Genomic DNA, 26,255 nt, shown 5'->3' on the forward strand with positions numbered 1-26,255 from the left:
AGTCCATGGACAGAGGGCTGCTTTCCTTGGAGGCAATGTTAGAATCTGACAACTGAAGAGAATTTTAATGTTCTTATTATTTTTAAGTTCACTTATTAGTTTGCTCAGGCAAAAACTTTGAGGAGTCTAACTATCTTTGGCTCAAATATTGGCTCTCCCACTTTCCTGCTAATGTAGCCATGAACAGGTGATCTAATATTTCAGGACCTCAACCTCCTCACCTATAAAATGGGCATAATAATTCCAAATTTAGCAAATTGTTGTAAGGGTGCAAGACAAAATATGTGTTAACTGCTGAGAGGGTGAGAGCATGTAGTAAGCACTCCTAAATGCAGTTGCTTCTGTCATTGCGATTATTCATATTATTTGATTAATTCATTCACCAATTAAAAGTTGGCAAGCATTTATTAAGAACCTTCAGTATTATAGTCTGTTGACTGCTTATTATTGCCTTGTGCTCCTGAATTAGGTTAAATTAATATAATCTATTATTTTTATCAAAAAATTTTCCTGATCCTGTAACAATATCCACTGTACCCTTACCCCCCAACCCCACACACATGACTAAATTCAGGAATATGCTAATTTATGTTCACAAATTTATTTTCTTTTGTGGCCCTCTTGTAGGTGCCTAATTCAAACCAGGGACTTCTTTCTCAACATAAACACTGTATTTCTTTCCCTTCTTTTATACTAAATATATTATAACAGTTTAACTTGGTGGGAGAAGTGCATGCATTGGACTCTGGCTGACCTTGGTTTCCAGTTTTAGCATTACCACTTATTCACCCAGAAACTTGGATTATCATGCATTATTCCTAAGACTTAGTTTCCTCAACTTTTCCAGACTTAATACCAATTTCAGTGAATGGTTGTGAGACTTAAGAAAAGGTTACTAGTTAGCATCTGATGCTGAGTTAGCTCTCAGTAGATGGTGATTATTATTATTCAATGAAATAACTTAAAGTTAAGCACAAATTTTAATCTGAAAGTGTCATTTCTTCTATATTTAAAAGTTTTCATTAGTCTTAATTCTACAGTTCTCATAATTTTTTAAAACCCCTTCTGCTAAAGAAACTGCCTGTTAGAAGAGCAGCATACTACAAATCTTATTATTCTTTGTCAGGTGAGGACCTCATGAAAACCAGTTGAGGAAAATTTTAAATGGAAATCAGGTGTTAAAAGTTTAATTAGAAAAATTCATCCCTTATACATGGGCTAATGTAGAGAATGGCAAGCTGCTTAATTGTTGATTCTAGGGCTATTTTAACATTGTCAACATTCTATTTAGTAATCTTGGGGGAAATAGCATCAAAAGCAGACAAAGAAAAATGTTTCACTTTCCTGCAGCTGATTCCCATGATTGCCTGACGCTTAGTTACATTTGGGCATCTGTCTCAGGAACTCCCATTGTCTGGAACCATTGCAAACTGAAGCGTGCATTGGGGTATAGACACGAGGACAGAATTTACACTTGGATATGCCATCTGACAGCAGCAGGAGAAGCTAGACAAGCCTGGGCTACTTCATACAGTTCATTTAATGAACTGTTACTTTATTATTTTGTAAGGTTTCTGTAATGCACATTTATGATATAAAAAGTGCCTTGCATACTGCTTCATCGGAAGGGGACCTCATTTAGATTAACCTGTGACTTCAACAGCAGGTGGTAGAATGAACCAACTGCTTCAATTACTGCTTTTGCGCATGACTTTCATGTGTTGCTAAGATTATCAGAGGAACCTGATTACATCCCCTTAGACACTATTGTTGGCACGATGATTAAGCTGTTATTTTTTTTTTTTGTTAAGACTGGGAACCTAAAAACCTTTTTGGCATGAGGCAAAAGCACTGTGTATAGAGATCAGTAAGATAGTGTGTATCATTGCCCTGTAGCTTATCTCCACATATACAGCTCCCTGGTGGATCCCTATGATAAACATTATTGGAACAATTAGCTGCTGCTGACACAGAATCCAGACACAATAGCCATGGCCAGCAGCACAGAGCCAAAAATTATGGAGCCAAAAACCATAAAAAGCAACACCAAGCTAGTCTCCCTATTCAACTGCTGTCATAAAACCCTCCCAGTGCTATGTTTGCATAGCTGGCTTCACCGATATGGCACTGTTAACACAAAAGAAGAAGCTGCAGCACTTGTCTTTGTTTAGCTGAAATTACAAGTCATTGAATTAGTATGTCATCTTTATTGTGCTGTCATGCAGAGGAGGTGAGGAAGGCTCCGTAATGGATGGGAGAGTTTGATGGCCTGAAAGACAGGCTCACAGATGGTTGTCGATATAAAACAGTTTTTCCCCCCTTTAAAAAAAAAAAAAAAAAAAGGAAGAAAGGAAGGGGGGAAAGCAAAAAGCCTGCTTGGAATAGATCTTTAGAGATTTGTGTGTAATACCAAGCGATATTCATACCAGTCTCATATGTAAGAACTTTGGTGGCCTAGAGTACCTGACAAAGGCAGACAGAATGCACATATTCCTGGGGGATGCATTTGCAGTTTAAATGGAAGTGATGCAGCATTTTAGCTTCTTAGAAAGCTGGTGGTGGTGGTTGTTCTGGGGAAGCTTTCTTATAATATTTCTAAACAACTGTGAATGGTTAGGTAATACGAATGAAAAGGGTTAGCATTATAAGACATTTAAATATAAAAGTGAGAATTTTGACCACTCATTAAAAGAAAGGTAAAATTTTACACTTGTGTGATGAAATATATTATGATAGGAATATTAGACCATCAAATAATGAAAGAGACTTTGGGCTCAACTTGGCTTAAAATATTTTTAATTTAGTAATTTTTTGCTTCTCCGGCTTTTCCTCTTTAGTTTTAGTTTTATTTACAACACATCATTAGACACTTGTATTAGATATATCTATTTTTAAATGAAATAACAAACTAATTATCACTTTTAAAAGACAAAATGTTCTGTTCCCTTTGACACAATTGTTAAAAGTCTAAAAGGCCTTGTTCTGAATATAATTCTTTGACAGAGAAAACACTCTTTTAACCACTGTTTCATTCAGGTGGGACTCTAACCCGCCAAACATTCAGGGCAGTGTTTTAATTAAGGAGCAATCTAGTTACACCTAAGAGTGTGTAGCATTTTTAATGTGTTGGTAATTATTTTGGGTCAAGTTTGTCTTTTATTTCTTCTGTTGTGGACAAGTAAAACAGGAGAAAATTAAAGATCTGAATTTCTGTGGTAAAACTGAGACAGATATGTGGCCATATATAAAAACTTCTAATGGGAAAAATATAAATGTGTATATATATTTTAAAACTACACTGAATCACATGTAAGAAAATTATAAGGGCTGAAAATCAAGGATTGTGTAATGGCAGATATTAGCTCTGTTCATGAACATGCATATTTCTCTTGAAATGTGAAAAAAAGCTTTCTGAATATCTCTAAAATAGCACTTGCATCTTCCAGAAGAGTTGTATAAAGGAGAAATGAGGAATTAAATGCTTAGCCGGAACCCGAAATTTATCTATTCAGCAACATTATTACTTTTATTGAATTCAATTTAATGTTTGTTTTATCTTTATTTGAAGATTGTGATGCTGACATTTCTAGTTGGTTATGAAAAGCAGCCTTTTTGGAAAATATTGTTTGTGTGTGTGTATGTTTTGGGTGAGATGGAGGTATGGTGAAAGATTATGAACTTTAAAATTAACCCGATCTGGGTTTGTATTGTGGTTTTGCCACTTGTTATCTGTATTACCTTGAAATGGGTTATATAACCTCTTGGCATCTTACTCTCTTGTTTGTAAATATGAGTGAGGACAAATGGGCAACGAGTGGGGATGAGAGCAGCAGGCATCAGGGATTTGGGAAGCAGGTGACCAGGCCACAGCTTGGAAGTGAATTTTCATGGCTGCAAGGTTACAAATTGCAGATGCCACGTCCTAGCGTCAAAGCGTTACCAGTGTATGGGCTAGAACCAGCAGGGCCTGATCCTGGAAAAGGAGGAGCCTAACGTGGAGGTTTGGGCCCAGAAAAATACAAGGTCAGAACAGAATTGACAGAATGACAGTTTGATGGGGTGTCTGTCAGATCTAAAGAGAGAAAGTTCCTAAATCTGTTCAACTAGGGCTAGTTTCAGTGCCCCTAGACTAGGTCGAGCATCAGGAAATTACAGTTCTTGGTAGAGGTGACTTTTGTGGGCACAAAACTAAGCAAATCGTTACAATTAATGATCATTTACTATTTAATATGACTGAATCAGCTAAGTAAAGATATTGCAAGGTTGAAAGAAGGGAGAAAGAGCATAAATATGAACAACCAAAGAACTAAGATTTCTTCTCTATGGAGGAAAAAGTTTAAAAAAAAGGAGGAAGTTAGGACAACCAGGGATGAGGTGCTTACTCTTTTATTGCTGGAGTCACCTTTTTCATTACCCCAATAGGCAGGGTCTTCCGTGGCAACCACTAAAATGCTCTAGCTCTCCACACTTCAGGTCCTCTATACCAAGTACTGTATTCGTTCAGACACAGTAGCTAGAATAGCCAGCTCCCTGTGTGGTGTGAGGGAGTTCAGGGTTTCCTGTTGTCCCCGCCATTGCTCAAACATCTCCATCTGTTCCATAATCTCTCAGATTCTTCAGTGAAGTGGGTAAAGACTTTTAATCAATAATTAGGCATACACAAAACCTAAGCAATAATAAGTATGGTCTCAGAGAGAATCATTCCTTTTTCAGTTCACGGTCTACAAATCTAGTAAGGTATATGAAAGTCGTGGTAAATCAGAAGATGCCAATGTACATGATAATAAGTAATAACATCTCATTTAATCTGTGCAAAAGAGTGAATGAGGATTAGAAGTTAGTTACATGTTGACTTGAATTTACATAAAGATGTGAACAACAGAAGTGAACCATTACCTGTGAATTGGTGTTGAGAGAAGAATGGGCATGTTAAAGGGAAAGGGCACCTGAGGTAAGTGAAGTGAGAAAAAGGAAAGAAGCAGAGAGGAAGCCCAGGAGAGCTAAGATGAATTTGTTTTCAGCTTTAACAATAGTAGAAAGACCAAATTACCTGGTGTTTATAGTTGTACAAAGCATTTTATTATGTACCTTTTTCTCTCTTCTTTGATTTCATCCTTCCCATAAATTTTTAATTCACTTCCTGGATAAGAATGAGGATAAAGCCAATGAACAAGAGAACATACCTAGTCATTATATTCAAAGGGGAATATTTTTAAAATGTCACACATACACATATTTGTATTCTGCTGTTCTAGATTTATTCTAGACTAGTGTTCCAATGTTTCGGTCACAGAGTCATGTATTCAGCAATATAAGCTAATTTCAGCTAAAACATTTTTTTTTTCCCTTGCAGCCTGCAACTTGTCCTTTTTGAATAAATGTCACTTACTGTGTTTAAACTGCCTTTTGGTTCACTGTTCTTCCCCCTTTTTTTTCTGGGCTCTGTATTTTGCTTAGGCTGTGTGATTAAATGAGAACTGGATGATAATTTGAAATGATAACAGTGTTATAACCTTGTCAAAATCAACTGGAATATGTTTAGCAATTATTTTAATAAGCAATGCCACCTAAGTAATTTCGTCATTTCTTATTGTTATTTTTATTCACCAAATGTATAAACAGTAATTGAATGCATCCTACTCCATCATAAAATTGAATTCCATTTTTCCCTCTTCCCTTGTGCATATGTTCCTATCATTCTACTTTTTTTTCTTTTTTTTTTTCATCTCTATATTTTCTCTCTCTGGATACTATTGCATCCTGTGGTTTCACTCCTGTGCAGATAAATGCTTGCAAATCTAGCCCAGAGGATTCTGTCTCCAGTCTCACTTTTATTATTTAGGATTAGATTAATAGTCACATAAATCTCAGATTTTCTCTAAGTCAGAAGTCAATAATTTACTTCTCAATCACTCCATGTCAGGTGTGACACCATAATTTTCCTACAATCTAATACACTTGAGTGGAAGACTACTGAAAACTTACCTTGTAATTGAGAAATTTACCAGCTTTGTCACTTTATCTACTCAGTTTCTTTGCTAATGTCTCAGACTCAATATATCCAAAACACCTTCTCCATCTCCCCACAAACCAGCAACTTCTTTTACTTCAAGCTAAGGGCCTTCAGAGTCCCTATTTACTCTTCATTCTTCAATCATTTGCCACATTCAATAGAATCTAGCTCTACAATATCTGTAATTTCTCTCCACTGTTTTGTCTCACATTATTAATCTCCTGAATCGGGGCTTCTGACTTCTTGCCTCCACACCAAAGATTAGCTTTCTGAGAAGTCTCTTCACCTTCAATTTCTCATCCTTCACTCCTTTAAAATACTTTTTCTATACCTCATATCTCTGTGCTTCCCAAAGGTTTCAAAGGCTCCTTTTCCCTAACAAATTTGAGGTATCCTCTTAAGCATGCACTGATGGTCTTCTACGTCATGGCCAGTTTTATCTCCTGAAAATTCCTTGAACAGAGCCTATGTTTACACAAGCCTAGCCACTTTTCACAAAATCACCTTCAACCAGTAAAATCCTTTTCAAATGGCATCTCCTCTTCTGATTCTTCCAGCCCGATATCTTCTTTTCTTCTGTGAACTTTACCCCCTTGCATTTTCTAAGTGTTCAGTGATCCTCATCATCCTTGGAGATTATCTTATCCTTTGTTTTTCCACTGTCTTTGCCGCCACTCAATTTTAAGCTCCTTCCTGGCCAGATCTGGTCTAATTATCTTTACATTTCCAAAATGTATCACTGCAGTTTCTAAACCCAGTACTCAATAACAATTATTATTTTTGAAGGAAAGCAACTACTCAAAGTTTCTATCTCTTTGCTGTTTGTCTTAGCAGATGCTTCCCCAATACAATACAGAATTATAATGAATTGAGTTCCAAGGTTCTCAGTCAGCTGAATTAAACTGTGGATTGCATAACTTTTCAAGGCGGTGAAATGGAGAAATTATTGTAATCCACCTTGATTACTGGGACATGCATTCTGTGTGTGATTTTTTTTTTTTTTTTTTTTTTGCGGTACGCGGGCCTTTCACTGTTGTGGCCTCTCCGGTTGCGGAGCACAGGCTCCGGACGCGCAGGCTCAGCGGCCATGGCTCACGAGCCCAGCCTTTCCGCGGCATGTGGGATCTTCCCAGACCGGGGCACGAACCCACGTCCCCTGCATCAGCAGGCAGACTCTCAACCACTGCGCCACCAGGGAAGCCCCTGTGTGTTATTCTTCACATTCTTATTTTGAGACCTGAGGTTGTCTTTGTGAGGATAGTGTAAAATGCTAGTGCACATAGACTTCCCAATTTGCAGGTAAGTTTTCAATAGCTATGCACTCTAATATAATGCTTAAATTGTAAAGATCATCTCACATTTCTCATTGAGAGGAATTGGAAAAATAGTTAATGGCTTTGGACATTGAGAAAATCTGAGTTTTATATGACTGTTCTTTAATTGAGGGCAAAGGACACAAGGAGTAACTCTCCATGTGGAAGTGGTGCTCAAAAGTACCTTTAATTATCAGGCTGTGGTCTAATCTCCCAGACTGGCTGAAGTGGAGGGAGGAGCAAGGGTATTTACAGCACCGCAAAGGCCTTTTTCACCCCTGGACTTGACGCTCAGCTAAACTTGGAAATGCAATTGGTTTATTTTGTATAAATAAGCAAGAATGCTGGAAGAAACTAAATATCTTCATAAAACAAAACATTATGATACCAGAAACCCTTAGGAATAGCACTAATGCTTTTAAATGAAGGTTTTATTTGTCTCCAAGCTGCAAAAAGGAGTCACTAATGAGATGTCATTTAAATTCTAACACCTGTTTAATGGCAGTTTTTCTCTATCCCCAAAGAGTAACTGTTTATGAATGTTTGCAGTTTTCCAAGTGTATCTACAAGAATTGTTTTTTCATAAACAATGTGATGCCTTTCTTCCTCATATGCTACAGTTGCATTACAACGTATGATAAAAATTGTTGGTTGTGGCATTTTTGTATTAGATAGGTTTCAAAGATAGTGTTATTTCATACACTGAAACTTAAAATTTTATAATTCACATAGTAAATAGTTTACCAAGAAACTTCATGTTTTACAGCTCTATGAGTATATATTGGTATAAGAAAAAAATTCTGGTTGTACTTTTTAACTTAAATTTAAATAACGTGAAAAGACATTGCCGAAAAATATGTTTGTTCCTATATTCCCTGTTATGAAAAGAAAATATATTTATAAATGAACATACATACACATAGATATTTAAGAGCTGCAAAAAAGAAATGCTTGTTGACTTCTTTCCTCAGACGATAAATAACTGAAAAAGTCAGAAATGAGACTGTAGCATTTCTTTTGTGATTTTATTCTTCTTGTGTAAACAATTTCTTATTCATGAAAGGAGTCCACAGCAACTACATTGCCATTTTTCTTTATGATTTCTCCATAAACTGATAGTGATGAGTAACAGATACTATATAGATGCATATATGAAAAAATTATTTACTATTGGAAATATTTTTCTTTAGGATCTGTCCCCCTTGGAATTTATAGCATTTTATATAGGCTACTTTTATGTTTAACATCCTTTAATAAAACTACTTGTACCTCAGTTAAATAAATGACATAAGTTTATTTTAAATAAATTACCTCTATCTTGAGAAATTTAAATATAATTAATTTCTTTGGAGTAGCAGAGACGTTAGGCCATGGATTTTTACCAAAATGATTATATGAACTAAGAAAATGCTGGCTTCTAGGGAAGCTGTTAGGATCTCCTCTTTTAAAGTATATATATCTTTGAACTAATATGAGCTAGCATTTTGCTCTCTTAGCATGCTACATGTGTGACAAAGCAATCCTTGTTTGTGTCAGGAAAGCAGGAACTCATCTTGACAAAAGGTGAGACCAGGGCCTGTGGACTAAAGCGTCCTAAGAACTCTTTGGGATTTAAGCTGAATGCACTAGGCTTACCGTAAAAGAGAATGGTTGAGCCATAAATGCTCAAAATGTGGACTTGAGTAATTCTATAAAACCTAAATGTTCTTCACATTAAAGGAGGAAAGAAGGAAATTGTTGCAGATATGATTGGATTTCCCATTATGTTGAGAACAGTTCTAAATTTCTTCCTCATGATCATTAGTCCTTAGATTTCTTAGTACCAAATCATTTCTTTTTCTCCCCTCTCATGATTCCCCCTCCATGAGATTCTTGCCAGTTTAAGGTGCTCTTTTGAGTCAACAGAAGGACTGAATGTTTTTCAGTTTTTAAAATGCTTTCTCTCTCTCTCTCTCCACACACACACACACACACACACAAGACACTGAAGAACTGAAGAGTATCCATTTGCTCCTGGTTTATAAAATTTTTATTTTTTAGGAAGGACCTCAGCGCTTAATCGGTGTTTTCTCTAATTATCCACTGGATTTATTCACAATCAGTTGACATATACCTTGCACTAAGCCAAGGGAAATAAGCATATTCTTTTCTCTGTACCGTTCCTTCCCGACTTATGAAAGCCGAATATCCGTTCTGTATGGAGAGATGAATCAGCAATCCATATAATATCTATTCATCATACATGTTTCACAAGGTGACATATTGTGGTGACTGCAAAGTTCTTACAAAAATAATATGGAAATCCGGAACTTGATCTGAAGTGTCAGAGAGCCTCTTACTATTATTTACCTTATCAGCTTTTGCTTTCTGAAATCAATGGAAGGGCATCAAGTTCAGCTAATCCATATTTCTGAGTATGAAATTGAATTTATAGTCTGTAGTATGTTGACTACCGCTTGCATTTAAGGCATAATTGATTTTTATTGAAAAGCCAGCAGGCACATCAAAAATTTCCACAAACCACAAGGATGTTAAATTTTACCCTGTTTAGATAATAGTGTGGCTTTATTTATCCTTTAAAATGAAGCTTTTATATTTATATCAGCACATGCTATGGAAGTGTGACTGATACCTTATGAAACCATCAATCCATGGTTCTGTAGAACTGTACTGCACAGAAATAAGGAACTTTAGATTTCTAAGGTAAATGTCTATGGTTGGCTTGTTTTAAGGATAAATGGATAAATGGAATAATAAATCTCGCACCATATCATGTCATGTGGCAAAGTTTTTGGGTTTTTTTTCCATTTAAACAACTGCTTACACCATTATTTCTTTCCCCTCAGATTCCTTCTGCATCTCATTTTTCCTTCTGTTTTATAAATTATATTTTTGTATCTGGATTAATTGTTTATGCATGTGAAATGTAATTCCTAAGGACTAAATCTATTCTTTCTATTTTTTTATGTTGATAGTCAACCTTAGCGTTCATGATACTCCATTAAGTGAATTTCACTCAAATGTCCCCAACTGATGTGCTAAGTCCATTTATTTTTAACTAAAAGTTATGATTAGAAGACTCTTGTGTGCTCCTGCCACAGAATTCGTAAACTCAATGTCAAATGCATGGTGGATTTAAAAAAAAAAATCAAGCTTTGCCTCACCTTAGCAAAACAAAACAAAACAAAATAAAAGCAAAAAAAAATGCAGGTACCATCATTTGTTTTAGCCCTCCTTCTTCTGTAATCCTATAGAAGTAGTTCTTACTGGGAAACAATATCACTGTAAAGAGAATTTGGGGAATTTGTGAGGGCGTATTAGGTTTTTACAAATATTAGGTGGAGTGGCACAGGGACCACCACTGACTTGGTGAACCAAGGAATGCTAGACATTTGCAACTTGCAGGAGTTTTCAGCACATTGAAATATTGTTCCATGCCTGAAGGACTTTTGATTATCTTATCAGATATTCATGTAGATGAAAAACCTGTGTATTATTATCTACAATTAAAACCTGCTTCTATTTTACGTGTAATTTTAAAGATTGTTCACATTTTCATGTACACTGAATTTTTCAAAATTCAAACTATTATGTAAATTTAGAGAAAATTGTTGTCTTGAACTTTACCAATTGCTGGTCACTGGCAGCAACTACCTTCATGGTGTTTGCTGCATCAATACAACAATCTCGTGTAGGTTTGCCTTGGTAGCTGACGTGTTTACAAATTTGCAAGGTTCTCTTAGTTATCAGACTTGGCTTCTTTGTGTCTTCATTATGTAGCAATGCTCAGGTATTTACATTTCAAAATACTTGCTATTTTATTATGAAGAACTTTCTTTTTATTTCTCTTTTATAGTCGGGGCATTGTACTGATTTTTTAAATGATGTGCTTAGAATGGTTATAAGATCTACAAATTTTATGTCACTATAGTAAATGGGTTATAAAATATTTGTTATAAAAAGGCACTAAGTCTGATAAGGTTGAGAACAATTGCCTTTTGGCATCAAGGCGTGAATGCATTAGTTAGAAAATTTTTTCAATGATAAATCTAGAGATTATTTTAATAGAACACTTATTCCCAATGAGGAGAGTAGTATCTCAGGGATTTTAAATATGTGGTGATAAGCCCTTAGTGCCTACCTTCTTATGTGTATGGATGAAGAGTGTTCAAAACAATTTGTCATGTGCACAGAAATACAAAAGATGAAACCTAAAGAGATTATACATTAGTCTCTTAAGAGTAAAACTGACAGAGAGAAGCAGTATACCTTTCACAGAGGCAGATATTTTCAAAGCAATGTGTGACAGGTACAGGGACAAATCCCGTTAATAAGTAAGAGGATTTGTGCTTGGCTCTGTCACTTGCAACTTTGAAAACCTACCCTCAAACTGTCTATAAATTTTCATGCCCATCTTTTTCACCTTGCTTTTTCCAGAACGTCTGATTTTCTTGTACACCATTTTCCCCTGCTTTATCTCGTGGCATCCTTTAATAATTTTTAGAGGTAGTATGTGTACTATGATTTTGTGCCTACTTTATTGTTAACAAAATAATATTTGCTGATTTTTCACTGTCCCTTTCACTGCTTTGTTATAGGACATTTTTATACCCCTTATGACTTCTAAATATAAAAAAATCTGCCTCATGGAAATTAAGGAGGAAAGTAGCATTTATCACATTGGTTAGTTTTCTCTTTTAATATGTAGTTTTTTTTTTTAAAAAAAACATTAAAAATGTAATGCTATGATATGTGAATGATACATTATCTGGAAAGAAAAAGAGTTGTTCATTTCTTTTAGTTATGAATTTTTTAAAATCAATGATTAAACCTAGAGATATTTAACTTTTTTGCAAAATAGAATCAAAACCAACTTCAATCCCAATGACTGATGGGCTACCTCTGCTTCTGAACATTGACATTGGTGCCTCATCTCATGTGAATATGCTGATGGAAGTAGAGAAACAGAAGTGTTTGGTAGAACATCTTTTGGTCTATAATTTGGTGCTAGTGATGCAACACTCTTTTTCATTCTGTCAAAGATGATTTTCTTTCTGGCAGTTTATATTTGGTAACTTGCTGTTGAAATAAAATAATTCTATGGTACTTTTCTTCTGTGAAATATTTAATAATAAATAAAAATCTGGAGATTTTGCTGGTAGGAATCAAGTACTTCAAAGTTCAGTATTATTTTAAGATGATGAGTTTCTGAAAAACAGTTGTTCATGAAAGGTGTTTTAAAGTGGGCAGTTCCGAACACATCATTGCTCTATGGAATTTCTGGTTTTCTGCCTCAAGAATATTATCGATACCTAGAACCTATTGAACTGGAAGTGTTTTCTAGAGGATTAGCAATATACATAGGACACCACTTTCCTTGATCATCTTTAAGTACAGACCTAGGTCGTCCTTCCATAGCATCCAACAGCTGGATGAAAAGTAGAAAACTAAGCTAATCTGCCAGATGGTTTGTCTACATTAAATCCAGCATCTGGATATTTTTTAAACATTTAGATGATTGGCTGAGTTTTTCACATTACATCTGCATATTTTTGGCACTTCATTGCTGTGTGTGTGTATGTGTGTGTGTACACGCTCAGGCAAGCATGTGTGCAGAGAAACATGCTGCCACTCAGAACAAGCCAGAAAATAGAGCAATGGGTTTTGAACTTCACACATCCTTATTTATCATCTTGAACTATAATCAAAATGAAACATAAGAGTGTATAGCAATTGTTCTATTGGTGGCATATTATGGTTCTATGAAAATTTGAAAGTATGGTATCTTACCAACATATACATTCCCATTGCTTTTTATAGGTTTATTTGCAACAGACCAATTCTGAAAGATGTTAGGGTCTGGCCATCACTCTGTCATTACATGTTGGTGTGACTGTGAACTATATGATTAACGCTACAAATATTTACTGTGAACCTGCTTTGGGAAACAGGATTCTGGGATGAACCAAATGCAGACACCCCTGCCCTTAAGGAAGATATCAAACAAACCCTTAAGTACATGATGAAGACTAATAAATTGGAGTACACATTTGTTGTGCTTTAGGAACATAAGTGAACGTAAAACTCCAACTAAGAGAGTCCTAGAAGTCCTTATGGAGAAAACACCATTGAGAGTGCCTCAAAGGATAGGCAGGACTTGGTACGTGGAGATGAGCAGAATCCCCAGGGTGAGAAAGCACTGAATGTCTTTGGGAAGCAGCTCTACACTTTGGCCAGCATGTTAGGAGCATTTCTATGACACGAATTGCATGCTCAGTTCACTCAGACAATAGCAGGCCGTGCTAAGGAGTATGAATTTTAAGCTACGTCAATAAGGTAATTTTGAGATATTTGACTATGACATAAAATGACGGATGCTGGGCAATGAGAAGTTACCTGGGCAGGAGTTAGAGGAAGATAGATTGGCATGGGGAAACTTAGCTTCAAGGAAGCTGACAAAGGAAGTAAAATATGTTATGTTTCATGAATTTGCAAGACATCCTTTCTATGTCTAAGTTTACTCATCAATAAGATCAATGGACTGGACTAGATTTATTTTATAGTCCTGCTCCAGCTTTTATTTTCTGAATCAATATTTTCTAAATTGTGTTCTATTGAATGCTATTTCTGCTAGATAATAACATGTGCTATGTTAATTAAAAGAAGAAGAGTTCTGTGATCAAACAATATTAGGAAACACTGAGTAAAACAATAATAGTTTGTTTTTGAGAGGACTTCTCAGAGCCTTATGCTGATGAAGTTCATGAATGGTTTTTATGCATTTCCAAGGTAGAAAGTATATGTGTACTGCTTTCCAAGATTATGTGACCATAGACCCTTCTAGCTTACATCTTTTGGTGTCAGGGTTTTATGAAATATATGTATTTTATTGCTTGTCCCACTATACATAATAGATTCTCTACTGAAATTGGAATAGGCTTTAGTTATCTGTTTTAGGTGATCCATGCAATGTAACTTCAGAAACTCAGGTGGTAATTGCAAGAATTTCAGTGGAATCTTTTCCCCTGATACATTAAAAGCCATGTAGAAAAGACATATAAGGTGTGCATTCAGCTCACACGACATGCAGCTGATATTTGAAGGTGGAATCATTTCCTCAACTATCAAAGGAGAAGTTTGGTGCTTCTTATAGTGGACTGTTGTGATACCCAAACTCTTGAGTAAAAGTATTCCTCCTTTGTTTGGAAAGATAAGTCTCTGACTTATCAGGCACTTTTTGGAGGGGGAAAGACATAGGGTAGTGAGAAAGGAGAGATCAGCTGACTAGTAGACTGGTGCCATCAACCCCTGGCTATCAATGGGGTGGTAGATGTCATGACCAGAAGGGCCACACATCTATCGAAGTAAGCTTGAAATTATCCCCTCAGAAGAGAAGAGTTTTATGGAGAGTCTTAAGTAAGATAGGACACCTGTCAGAGAAAAATAAGGAAATTGTTCCAGATGGTTGAGATTGTGAGAAGAAGGCGAAGAGTTCAGAGGAGGCAATGACTGGAGAGAAAAAGAAGAGGAGAAGTGTTGAAAATCCTTGGGGGCTTGGACAGGTAGCTTCAGCTTCATCTGAATGACAATGAGATTCCAGTGAAGAAACCCAATAAAAAAGAAATTCTAAGTACTTTAGCATGCAAAACCAACCTTTTAGAGATATCACTCAGAATTGAGTAGAAGGAGTTGTCAGGTAGGAGAAGTTCATAATAACATGACATCACATTTAAAAGGAGAAGAGATCCAAGTGCAATGTACGCTGTCATTGGTTGCTTTTCCCCCGTTTACTGTCGCCTGTTTACACCTTGCTGCTCAATGTACTAACAGTTCCCTCTACTGTCTATTTTTTTTTTTTTTTTTTTTTTTTTTTTTTTTTTTGGCGGTACACGGGCCTCTCACTGTTGTGGCCTCTCCCGTTGCGGAGCACAGGCTCCGGACGCGCAGGCTCAGCGGCCATGGCTCACGAGCCTAGCCGCTCTATGGCCTGTGGGATCTTCCCGGACCGGGGCACGAACCCGTGTCCCCTGCATCGGCAGGCGGACTCTCAACCACTGCGCCACCAGGGAAGCTCCCTCTACTGTCTATTAGCAAGATGGTGATAGTGCAGTCAACACTGCCTGATAGTATTTGCTACCTTAACCATCTTAGAGAAATGCTGAAATGAGGCATATGCTTTTTTTATTAACGACTCTTCAGACTTGGAAGCATGACAAGTTACGTGTTTATTCGTTTTTAAAATATCAAAATACATCTCTTCAGATACCCAAAATAAGTATTTAACTCTACCTAAACCTGAATTTCCTCAGATCTGCTACAACAAAACAACACAAAAGGACTGGTCTCTTTCTGTTCCTACAACATACTTGGAAGTGAAAAGTCAGGGATATATGTTTCAGCTATAACATCAGCAGCCTATCCAAGCACTCTGGCACTACAGTTGCATGTGTAACCTGGGCCCAAGGTGTTCTAGCCATGTGATCTCGGCCAAGTTATTTATCCTTGGTCTTCGTTGGTTTATTTATCTTTAAAAGTAATATTTTCACTAATAGAGTTGCTAATATTGAAAAATAAAGTGTATGTAAAGACCTTGGTATAGTTCTGGGACCACGGTAAGGTTCAAATTCTGCTACTTTAGCTCCTGGATTTCTTTCATTCATTTAAACATTAATCACTTTCTAAGTGCTGGGGATACAACAGTATGCAAAACAGACAAAGTTCCTGCCCTTATCAAAATTATATTCCAGTTAGGGAACATCTACAATAAAAAAGCAAGGAACAAAAAAAAAAAAAAAAAAAGCAAGGAACATATGGTATATCAGCTATTGATAAATGCTGTGGCATTAGGAGTCAAATTACTGTTTTTTGTTTTTTTGTTTCTTCAATCATTGGTAGTTTTCCTGGATAACCTAAAGCAGTGATTGATTTATCCACATGGCTATGGGTGCATTTCCCTACTGAATGAATGTGAAGGTGGTTGGGTTACAGTCAGGATATAGCAGTATGATCATATAATTTATGGACCAAACCAGGACGCTTTTAGGAGTGAAAGGGGAGCTGTGGGTATCACATAGGGACAATAGATGCAAATGGGGACTGTCTCAGGTAAACTAGGGAGATACAATTACCCCAGTAATTGGGGACTTGAGCAGAAGTATTTCTGGCAGGCAGTGCTGATGTCAGTGTAGTTTCATGTAGGTAGCATTAGGCAAAAATGATGTAGCCCAAGTAGTAAACGTCTGGACAGGGTAGGATTGATAGTGGCTTGAGGCTAAACAGGATTCATAAAGAAAGTAGCTCAGAGTCTACTGAAAAGTTCTTGTCCTGATGGAAGTAAGCTGCTGGGGGCTGGCTGTTTCTATCCTGCCCTGCCCAGCTGCAAGGTGGGCAGATTCCAACCTTATGTGGGTCCTCCTGGCTCGGCAGCCTGGCCCCTGTGGGTCAGGTAGCTGCCCTTCATGGAGGAAGAGGAGGCCACAGTGAGCCCAGGCTGGATGACGAGGAGAGTAATCTCGTGCCTTTCTGAGGTTTAGTGATTGGCAGGGAGTGGTTTTAGGCTCCTCGGAGACTGGGTGAGGTTTTAGTCCTTAGAGTCTCTGGACTGTCCTTGTTGAGGTCCTGTTTTCCCAAGCACCCTGTCTCCCTTCTCTTGAGCTTTCCACCGCCTTGTTCAACTCTCCCTTGCCTTGGATTAGGGGAAAGCCCCTGATAACGGAGAGTCCTCTGAATAGGGATAATGAAGAAAACCTCTACTTGAGTTTCACAGGAAAAAAAAAAAGCTGAAAGTTTCTAAGTGTGAGTGAAGTCATGACTGGCACTTGGGTCCTTTTTTCTTTCCCTTGAGTCAGGTGTTTGTTGTCAACTCTTACTAAAAGTAATCGTAGTTCTGATGTGTATAGTATTTTAAGTGTCAAAATGCTTTACTGTTAAAAATCTACTTTAATTGATGACAATGGCCTTGTCAGATGTATTGTTAGGTATCATCATTGTCTTTTCTGTGTTTACTGCTAACCCTATTTTATAGGCATTGGGTAGTACAAGAAGACTTATATAGGAAAGTTAAGAGGAGAGTCTGGACTGAAACTTTGGACTATTCTGATCTCTAGAGGATATCTCTACATTCAGTAAACACACAGCACGTTTGTGCTTAAACATACTCTAAAGAGACCATGCTTGCTTAATAATTTTCATACTATTTGTTTAAGTTCGGATTTATCATTTGCAATCTATTTTCTTCAGCAAAGGAATTAAGTCATTCCTTCTTTTCTTTATCTTCCATTTTAGCCATCCAACCAACACATATAGCTCAAATGCTTTTTGAGGAATGGCACAGACTTACGTGCTAATCTAGATACAACAGAAGTATAAGAAATGATCCTTAGCCTTTTCATTGAAATGATATAATTCAAATAGCTTCCATGCAGAAGACACTTCTGACAATTACATGGTTTTTGTTTTTAGGTAGCAATAATAATCATTACACCAAAAACAGCAATATTTACACTGTTCTAAACACTTTACATCTATCATCTATTTAAAGTTTACAGTGTATCTATGAGTTAGGTATTACTGTTATCCCCACTATAGAGATGAGGGAGGTTAAGAAAATTTCCTGAATTTGGACTTGACTCTCTTCAGAGGTTATTCTCTTAACTATTTGCTGTCACTCACCGGTGCAAAATGAATTAATTCAGCATGCCATGGAGAAGAGTGGGGACTGTCAGTCACACTGTTTTCATATTAATTTCTGGTCCTGTAACTGACCAGCAGCATGGTTTGGACATGCCATTTGTAGCACTCAGCTTCTGCATCTTTAACTGCAAACTAGGGACAATAGAGGCTACTTTGGGACATTGCAAGGACTAAATTCATCTCTCCTCTTGACTAATTAATTCATCTCACTTTTTTTGACCACCTACTGTGTTCCAGGCACTGTTCTTGGTGTTAAGGAAAACATAGGTGAGCAAAAGAGGCATGGTTCTGGTCCTTGAGAAGCGTGTAGCCAAGCAAGATAGAGAAACAGAAAAAATGTAAGCAGGTAGAAAAACAGCAAATTACAGCATGTGCTATACAAGGAATGGAATAAGGAGATGAGAAATGAAAGAGTCACATTGACAGATTACCAATTCCATGGGTATAGTGGTTGCATCTGTCCAGTTCATCACCGTATCCTCAATGCCTGGAATATTATGAGCATTCAAGAAATATTAATTGAATGAATATATAAATGAAAGAAAAAAAAGTAGAAATGTCTTAAGGGACAGCTTCTTTAAAGAGTGAGATATAAGTTAAGATCTAAAATATGAGAAGGTTGACCATGTCACATACAGGGAAAAAACACTTTCTAGGTAAAGAAAATACATGAACAAAAATCCAGAAGTGGGCGAGGAAGTTCGTCATTCTCTACCTTGGCACTGGATGGAGGGAAAAATGCCCCCTGAGAATATGAAACCCTTGAATTCGGGTCCCAGGCCAGAATATCGGGCAGGAAATGTTGCTCTGAAGAGACGTTCCCTCAACTCAGACCACATAGAATAGACACAGATAGAGCCCTAGGAAGAAGAGGGTTACTCTTTAAAATTACACAATATGATATCCTATACTGAGTAAGAATTCACAGACATTCACAGAAGGATGAGAGACACAACAAGTTCAGACAGTAGAATAGCCTGATGAATAAAATAATCAGCATGTTTAAAATAATTAATGACATAGAGCAAGACTCAATAAAGCTATATACAAATATGAAGCAAATATTTTAATATAGCTTTGAATATCTTTTACATCCTTTTTGTTAGTTACTATTAAAGTTATATTAATACCACCATACACACAGCTGCTAATCAACAGGAACAGTTCAGAACATAAAACTCTGACCTTATATATTAGACTTGACAGCAGTTGCCCATTTACACATATTAGTTGCATTATTTCTTGCCCTGAAATTTCCAATTTTATATTGTTTTATTTAATGTGCATTTCAGTTCTTCACCATGTCAAGCATACACACAATCGTTTATATTTAGTATTCTCTGAGAACACAAAGGAAAACTAAAAGCAGAGGTCTATGATTGATTGTACGTTTAAATAAATGCACTGCAGATTGAGACAAATGCGCCAAGTGTGTGTGTTTCAATCACTGTATCGTCACACAATTGAATAAACACACATGTACAATACAATGCTTAATTGAGTGCAGCAAGTACATTTATTTTAGTGAATGCACCATTGCATATTCAAGCAAATGCACTGAGTTCACTTTGGTGGAGCTGAAGTTCTATACACATATATAAGTTTTAAATCTTTCACTGACTTTCATAGATCACAAATACCCACATATTTTTAAATGATTGAAATGAAGTGTTTTATATCACAAAATTTACTTTTGATGGATTTAAATAAATTTGAAAAACAATCTGGTTATTAACTCCCTAAAGAAAAAAAACTTAAAAAGCTCTAAACATTTTTTTCTTAAAATGTCACTCTCGTCTCAGTGAGGATGAAACAGGACATTTCCTCTGTGCCCGAGTAGCTTTTCTATGACTATCTTGTCTGGAAATTGCAATTTCAACTCTTTAAGCATCAAGCATTGGACTCATTTTGCTTTAGGATTGTTTGCACATCTTCAGTCAAATTCAGTATCACCTCATGCATGCATGCACATCTGAGGGCCAAATCTGGGCTATTAGGCCTAAAGACCCAAATGGGTCTTGCTAGCTTCTTTCATGCCTCCTTCATGCTCTATTTACATAAATGTTCTTTTTCAGAAGTGCTGCCACACAGATTTCTATGTCATTTCCATTAGTACCATCTTGAAAGGAAGAAAAAAAGAAAACAAAAGCTAAATAGTAGTCCTTGCTTTACTGTGTCAGCTTTCTAACATCTGTTTCATTTTCCAGGTGTGATGGACAGGTGGTAATAAATGTTCAGTACCAGGTACCCAAAAAAGAGGTTGCTCAAGTACCAAGTATTACAGTTTGATCCTCTTTTCTTGAATGCGTTGGTTTTCTTTATAAATGTCTTCCTTTAATAGGTACTTTAAAAAGAAATAAGCTGTTAACTCTTCACATTGAGGATTTATTAGTTGGAAAAATTCTTCTGATAGATATTTCTCACAGAAATCTTACAATGTTAGTCTAGGGGAGTAAGTTCTGTAAGTTTAATTCCAGGCAATGTTACTTGGGAAAAAGATACTTTTCCAGATATGTTTGGAAAAAATATACATGCTGACAATATTAGCTAACTTTGATTAAGTGCTTACTCTATGCTTTGCCTGCATTAATTGGTTTGAGGTCCTGTGTTTGACCCCATTTTCCAGATTAGGAAACAGTTTAAAATGTAAAATAACTTCCTCGTGCATTTCCCACATAAAGATGCAGAGAATCCATTAACTAAAAACTCCTGTCATAGGGCTTCCCTGGTGGCGCAGTATTGGGAGTCCACCTGCCGATGCAGGGAACAGGGGTTCATGCCCGCACGTCCGGAGCCTGTGCTCCGCAACGGGAGAGGCCACAACAGTGAGAGGCCCACGTACTGCAAAAAAAAAAAAAAAAAAAAAAAGTCCTGTCATGATTAACCTGGTTAATTTTATTTAGCTCAATTTTCCCCAAGCTTATTATATGATGGAACATTTGCATGTAAGAGTTTTTTTACATCACACAGGACGTACTTTATGACACTTTAGGAAAATGAAAATAAAAGATTTACCACCTTTATAGGTTTTAATTTAAAAATGCCTAACCATGCACAAACATAGAACAATATGATTTTTGGATAAACTTGCTGATCGGTTTTGTTAAATGACAGATCATTTTGATGAGAAATCAGTCAAATTGGTTGCTTGAAGATGGCTATTTTTTTAACATCTTTATTGGAGTATAATTTATTATAGTATTGGAGTTTATTGGAGTATAATTGCTTTACAATGGTGTGTTAGTTTCTGCTTTATAACAAATTGAATCAGCTATACATATACATATATCCCCGTATCTCCGACCTCTTGTGTCTCCCTCCCACTCTCCCTATCCCACCCCTCTAGGTGGTGACAAAGCACGGAGCTGATCTCCCTGTGCTATGCGGCTGCTTCCCAATAGCTATCTATTTTACATTTCGTAGTGTGTATATGTCCATGCCACTCTCTTCACCCCAGCTTACCCTTCCCACTCCCCATGTCCTCAGGTCCATTCTCTACATCTGTCTCTTTATTCCTGTCCTGCCCCTAGGTTCATCACTACCACTTTTTTGTTTGTTTTGATTCCATATATATGGAATTCCATATATATGTGTTAGTATACGGTATTTGTTTTTCTCTTTCTGACTTACGTCACTCTGTATGACGTACTCTAGTTCCATCCACCTCACTACAAATAACTCAACTTCGTTTCTTTTTATGGCGGAGTAATATTCCATTGTATATATGTGCCACATCTTCTTTATCCATTCATCTGTTGATGGCCACTTGGGTTGCTTCCATGTCCTGACTATTGAAAATAGTGCTTCAGTGAACATTGTGGTACATGTCTCTTCTTGAGTTATGGTTTTCTCAGGGTATATGCCCAGTAGTGGGATTGCTGGGTCGTATGGTAGTTCTATTTTTAGTTTTTTAAGGAACCTCCATACTGTTCTCCACAGTGGCTGTATCAATTTACATTCCCATCAACAGTACAAGAGTGTTCCCTTTTCTCCACACCCTCTCCAGCATTTATTGTTTGTAGATTTTTTGATGATGGCCATTTTGACCGGTGTGGGGTGATACCTCATTGTAGTTTTGATTTGCATTTCTCTAATGATTAGTGATGTTGAGCATCCTTTCATGTGTTTGTTGGCAATCTGTATATCTTCTTTGGAGAAATGTCCATTTAGGTCTTCTGCCCATTTTTGGATTGGGTTTTTTGTTTTTTTGATATTGAGCTGCTTGAGCTACTTTTATATTTTGGAGATTAATCCTTTGTCAGTTGCTTCCTTTGCAAATATTTTCTCCCATTCTGAGGGTTGTCTTTTGGTCTTGTTTATGGTTTCCTTTGCTGTGCAAAAGCTTTTAAGTTTCATTAGTTCCCATTTGTTTATTTTTATTTCCATTTCTCTAGGAGGTCAGACAAAAAGGATCTTGCTGTGATTTATGTCATAGAGTGTTCTGCCTATGTTTTCCTCTAAGAGTTTTATAGTGTCTGGCCTTACATTTAGGTCTTTAATCTATTTTGAGTTTATTTTTGTGTATGGTATTAGGGAGTGTTCTAATTTCATTCTTTTACATGTAGCTGTCCAGTTTTCCCAGCACCACTTATTGAAGAGGCTGTCTTTTTTCTGTTGTATATTCTTGCCTCCTTTATCAAAAATAAGCTGACTATATGTATGTGGGTTTATCTCTGGGCTTTCTGTCCTTTTCCATTGATCTATATTTCTGTTTTGTGCCAGTACCATACTGTCTTGATTACTGTAGCTTTGTAGTATACTCTGAAGGCAGGGAGCCTGATTCCTCCAGCTCCATTTTTCTTTCTCAAGATTGCTTTGGTTATTTGGGGTCTTTTGTGTGTCCATACAAATTGTGAAATTTTTTGTTCTAGTTCTGTGAAAAATGCCAGTGGTAGTTTGATAGGGATTGCATTGAATCTGTAGATTGCTTTGGGTAGTATAGTCATTTTCACAATGTTGATTCTTCCAATCCAAGAACATGGTATATCTCTCCATCTGCTTGTATCATCTTTAATTTCTTTTAGCAATGTCTTATAGTTTTCTGCATACAGGTCTTTTGTCTCCTTAGGTAGGTATATTCCTAGGTATTTTATTCTTTTTGTTGCAGTGGTAAATGGGAGTGTTTCCTTAATTTCTCTTTCATATTTTTCATCATTGGTGTATAGGAATGCAAGAGCTTTCTGTGCATTAATTTTGTATCCTCCTACTTTACCAAATTCATTGATTAGCTCTAGTAGTTTACTGGTCACATCTTTAGGATTTTCTATGTATAGTGTCATATCATCTGCAAACATTGACAGCTTTACTTCTTCTTTTCCGATTTGGATTCCTTTTATTTCTTTTTCTTCTCTGATTGCTGTGGCTAGAACTTCCAAAGCTGTGTTGAATAATAGTGGTGAGAGTGGGCAATCTTGTCTTGCTCCTGATCTTAGTGGAAATGATTTCGGTTTTTCGCCATTGAGAACAATGTTGGCTGTGGGTTTGTCATATATGGCCTTTATTATGTAGCGGTAAGTTCCTCCTGTGCCTACTTTCTAGAGGGTTTTTACCATAAATCAGTGTTGAATTTTGTCGAAAGCTTTTTCTGCATCTATTGAGTTGATAATATGGTTTTTCTCCATCAGTTTGTCAATATGGTGTATCACATTGATTGATTTGTTTACTTTAAAGAATCCTTACTTTCCTGGGATAAACCCCACTTGATCATGGTGTATGATCCTTTTAATGTGCCATTGGATTTTGTTTGCGAGTATTTTGTTGAGGATTTTTGCATCTATGTTCTTCAGTGATATTGCCCTGTAGTTTTCTTTTTTGTGACATCTTTGTCTGGTTTTGGTATCAGGGTGATGGTGGCCTTGTAGAATGAGTTTGCAAGTGTTCCTCCTCTGCTATATTTTGGAAGAGTTTGAGAAGGATAGGTGTTAGCTCTTCTCTAAATGTTTGATAGAATTCGCCCATGAAGCCATCTGGTCCTGGGCTTTTGTTTGCTGGTAGATTTTTAAACACATTTGAATATCTGTGCTTGTGATTTGCCTGTTTATATTTTCTGTTTCTTCCTGGTTCAGTCTTGGCAGGTTGTGCTTTTCTAAGAATTTCTCCATTTCTTCCAGGTTGTCCATTTTATTGGCATAGAGTTGCTTGTAGTAATCTCTCATGATCCTTTGTATATCTGCAGTGTCAGTTGTTACTTCTTCTTTTTCATTTCTAATTCTGTTGCTTTGAGTCTTTTCCCTCTCTTTCTTGATGAGTCTGGCTAATGGTTTATCAATTTTGTTTATCTTCTCAAAGAACCAGGTTTCAGTTTTATTGATCTTTGCTATCATTTCCTTCATTTCTCTTTCATTTATTTCTGATCTGATCTTTATGATTTCTTTCCTTCTGCTAACATTGGGGTCTTTTTGTTCTTCTTTCTCCAATTGCTTTAGGTGTAAGGTTAGGTTGTTTATTTGATATGTTTCTTGTCTCTTGAGGTAGGATTGTATTGCTATAAACATCTCTCTTAGAACTGCTTTTGCTGCATCCCATAGGTTTTGGTTCATCGTGTTTTCATTAGCATTTGTTTCTAGGTACTTTTATTTCTTCAGTGATCTCTTGGTTATTAAGTAGTGTATTGTTTCACCTCCATGTGTTTGTATTTTTTCAGATTTTTTCCTGTAATTGATATCTAATCTCATAGCATGTGGTTGGAAAAGATACTTGATACGATTTCAGTTTTCTTAAGTTTACCAAGGCTTGATTTGGTACCCAAGATATAATCTATCCTAGAGAATGTTCCATGAGCACTGGAGAAGAAAGTGTATTCTCTTGTTTTGGGATGGAATGTCCTATAAATATCAATTAAGTCCATCTTGTTTAATGTATCATTTAAAGCTTGTGTTTCCTTATTTATCTTCATTTTGGATGGTCTCTCCATTGGTGAAATTAGGGTGTTAAAGTCCCCTACTATGATTTACTGTCAATTTCCCCTTTTATGGCTTTTAGAATTTGTCTTATGTATTGAGGGGCATCTATGTTGGGTGCATAAATATATGCAATAGTTATATCTTCTTCTTGGATTGATCCCTTGATCATTATGTAATGTCCTTCTTTGTCTCTTGTAATAATCTTTATTTTAAAGTCTATTTTGTCTGATATGAGAATTGCTACTCCAGCTTTCTTCTGATTTCCATTTCATGCAATACCTTTTTCCATCCCATCATTTTCAGTCTGTGTGTGTCCCTAGGTCTGAAGTGGGTCTCTTGTAGACAGCATATATACGGGTCCTGTTTTTGTTTCCATTCAGTTAGTCTATGTCTTTTGGTTGGAGCATTTAATCCATTTACATTTAAGGTAGTTATCGATATGTATGTGCCTATTACCATTTTCTTAATTGTTTTGGCCTTGTTATTGTAGGTCTTTTCCTTCTCTTGTGTTTCCTGCCTAAAGAAGTTCCTTCAGCATTTGTTGTAAAGCTGTTTTGTGGTGCTGAATTCTCATAACTTTTGCTTGTCTGTAAAGGATTTAATTTCTCCATGGAATCTGAATGAGATTTTTGTTCGGTAGAGTCATATTGGTTGTAGCTTTTTCCCTTTCATCACTTTAAATATGTCCTGCCACTCCTTTCTGGCTTGCAGAATTTCTGCTAAAAGACCAGCTGTTAACCTTGAGGGGATTTCCTTGTATGTTATTTGTTGCTTTTCGCTTGTTGCTCTTAATATTTTTTCTTTGTATTTAATTTTTGACAGTTTGATTAATATGTGTCTTGGCATGTTTTTCCTTGGATTAATCCTGTATGAGACTCTGCCTTTCCTGGACTTGATTAACTATTTCCTTTCCCGTATTAGGGAAGTTTTCAACTATAATCTCTTCAAATATTTTCTCAGTACCTTTCTTTTTCTCTTCTTCTTCTGGGACCCTTATAATTAGAATGTTGGTGTGTTTAGTGTTGTCCCAGAGCTTTGTGAGACTGTCCTCAATTCTTTTCATTCTTTTTTCTTTATTCTGCTCTGTGGAAGTTATTTCCACTTTTTTATCTTCCAGGTCACTTATCCTTTCTTCTGCCTCATTTATTCTGCTATTGATTCCTTGTAGAGAAATTTTAATTTCATTTATTATTGCTCAATGTATTATTCATCATTGTTTGTTTGCTCTTTAGTTCTTCTAGGTCCTTGTTAAATATTTCTTGTATTTTCTCCATTCTATTTCCAAGATTTTGAATCATCTTTACTGTCATTACTCTGAATTTTTTTTCAGGTAGA

The sequence above is a fragment of the Tursiops truncatus genome, chromosome 12, assembly GCF_011762595.2.
Source record: "Tursiops truncatus isolate mTurTru1 chromosome 12, mTurTru1.mat.Y, whole genome shotgun sequence".
In the NCBI taxonomy this organism is placed as follows: Eukaryota; Metazoa; Chordata; class Mammalia; order Artiodactyla; family Delphinidae; genus Tursiops; species Tursiops truncatus.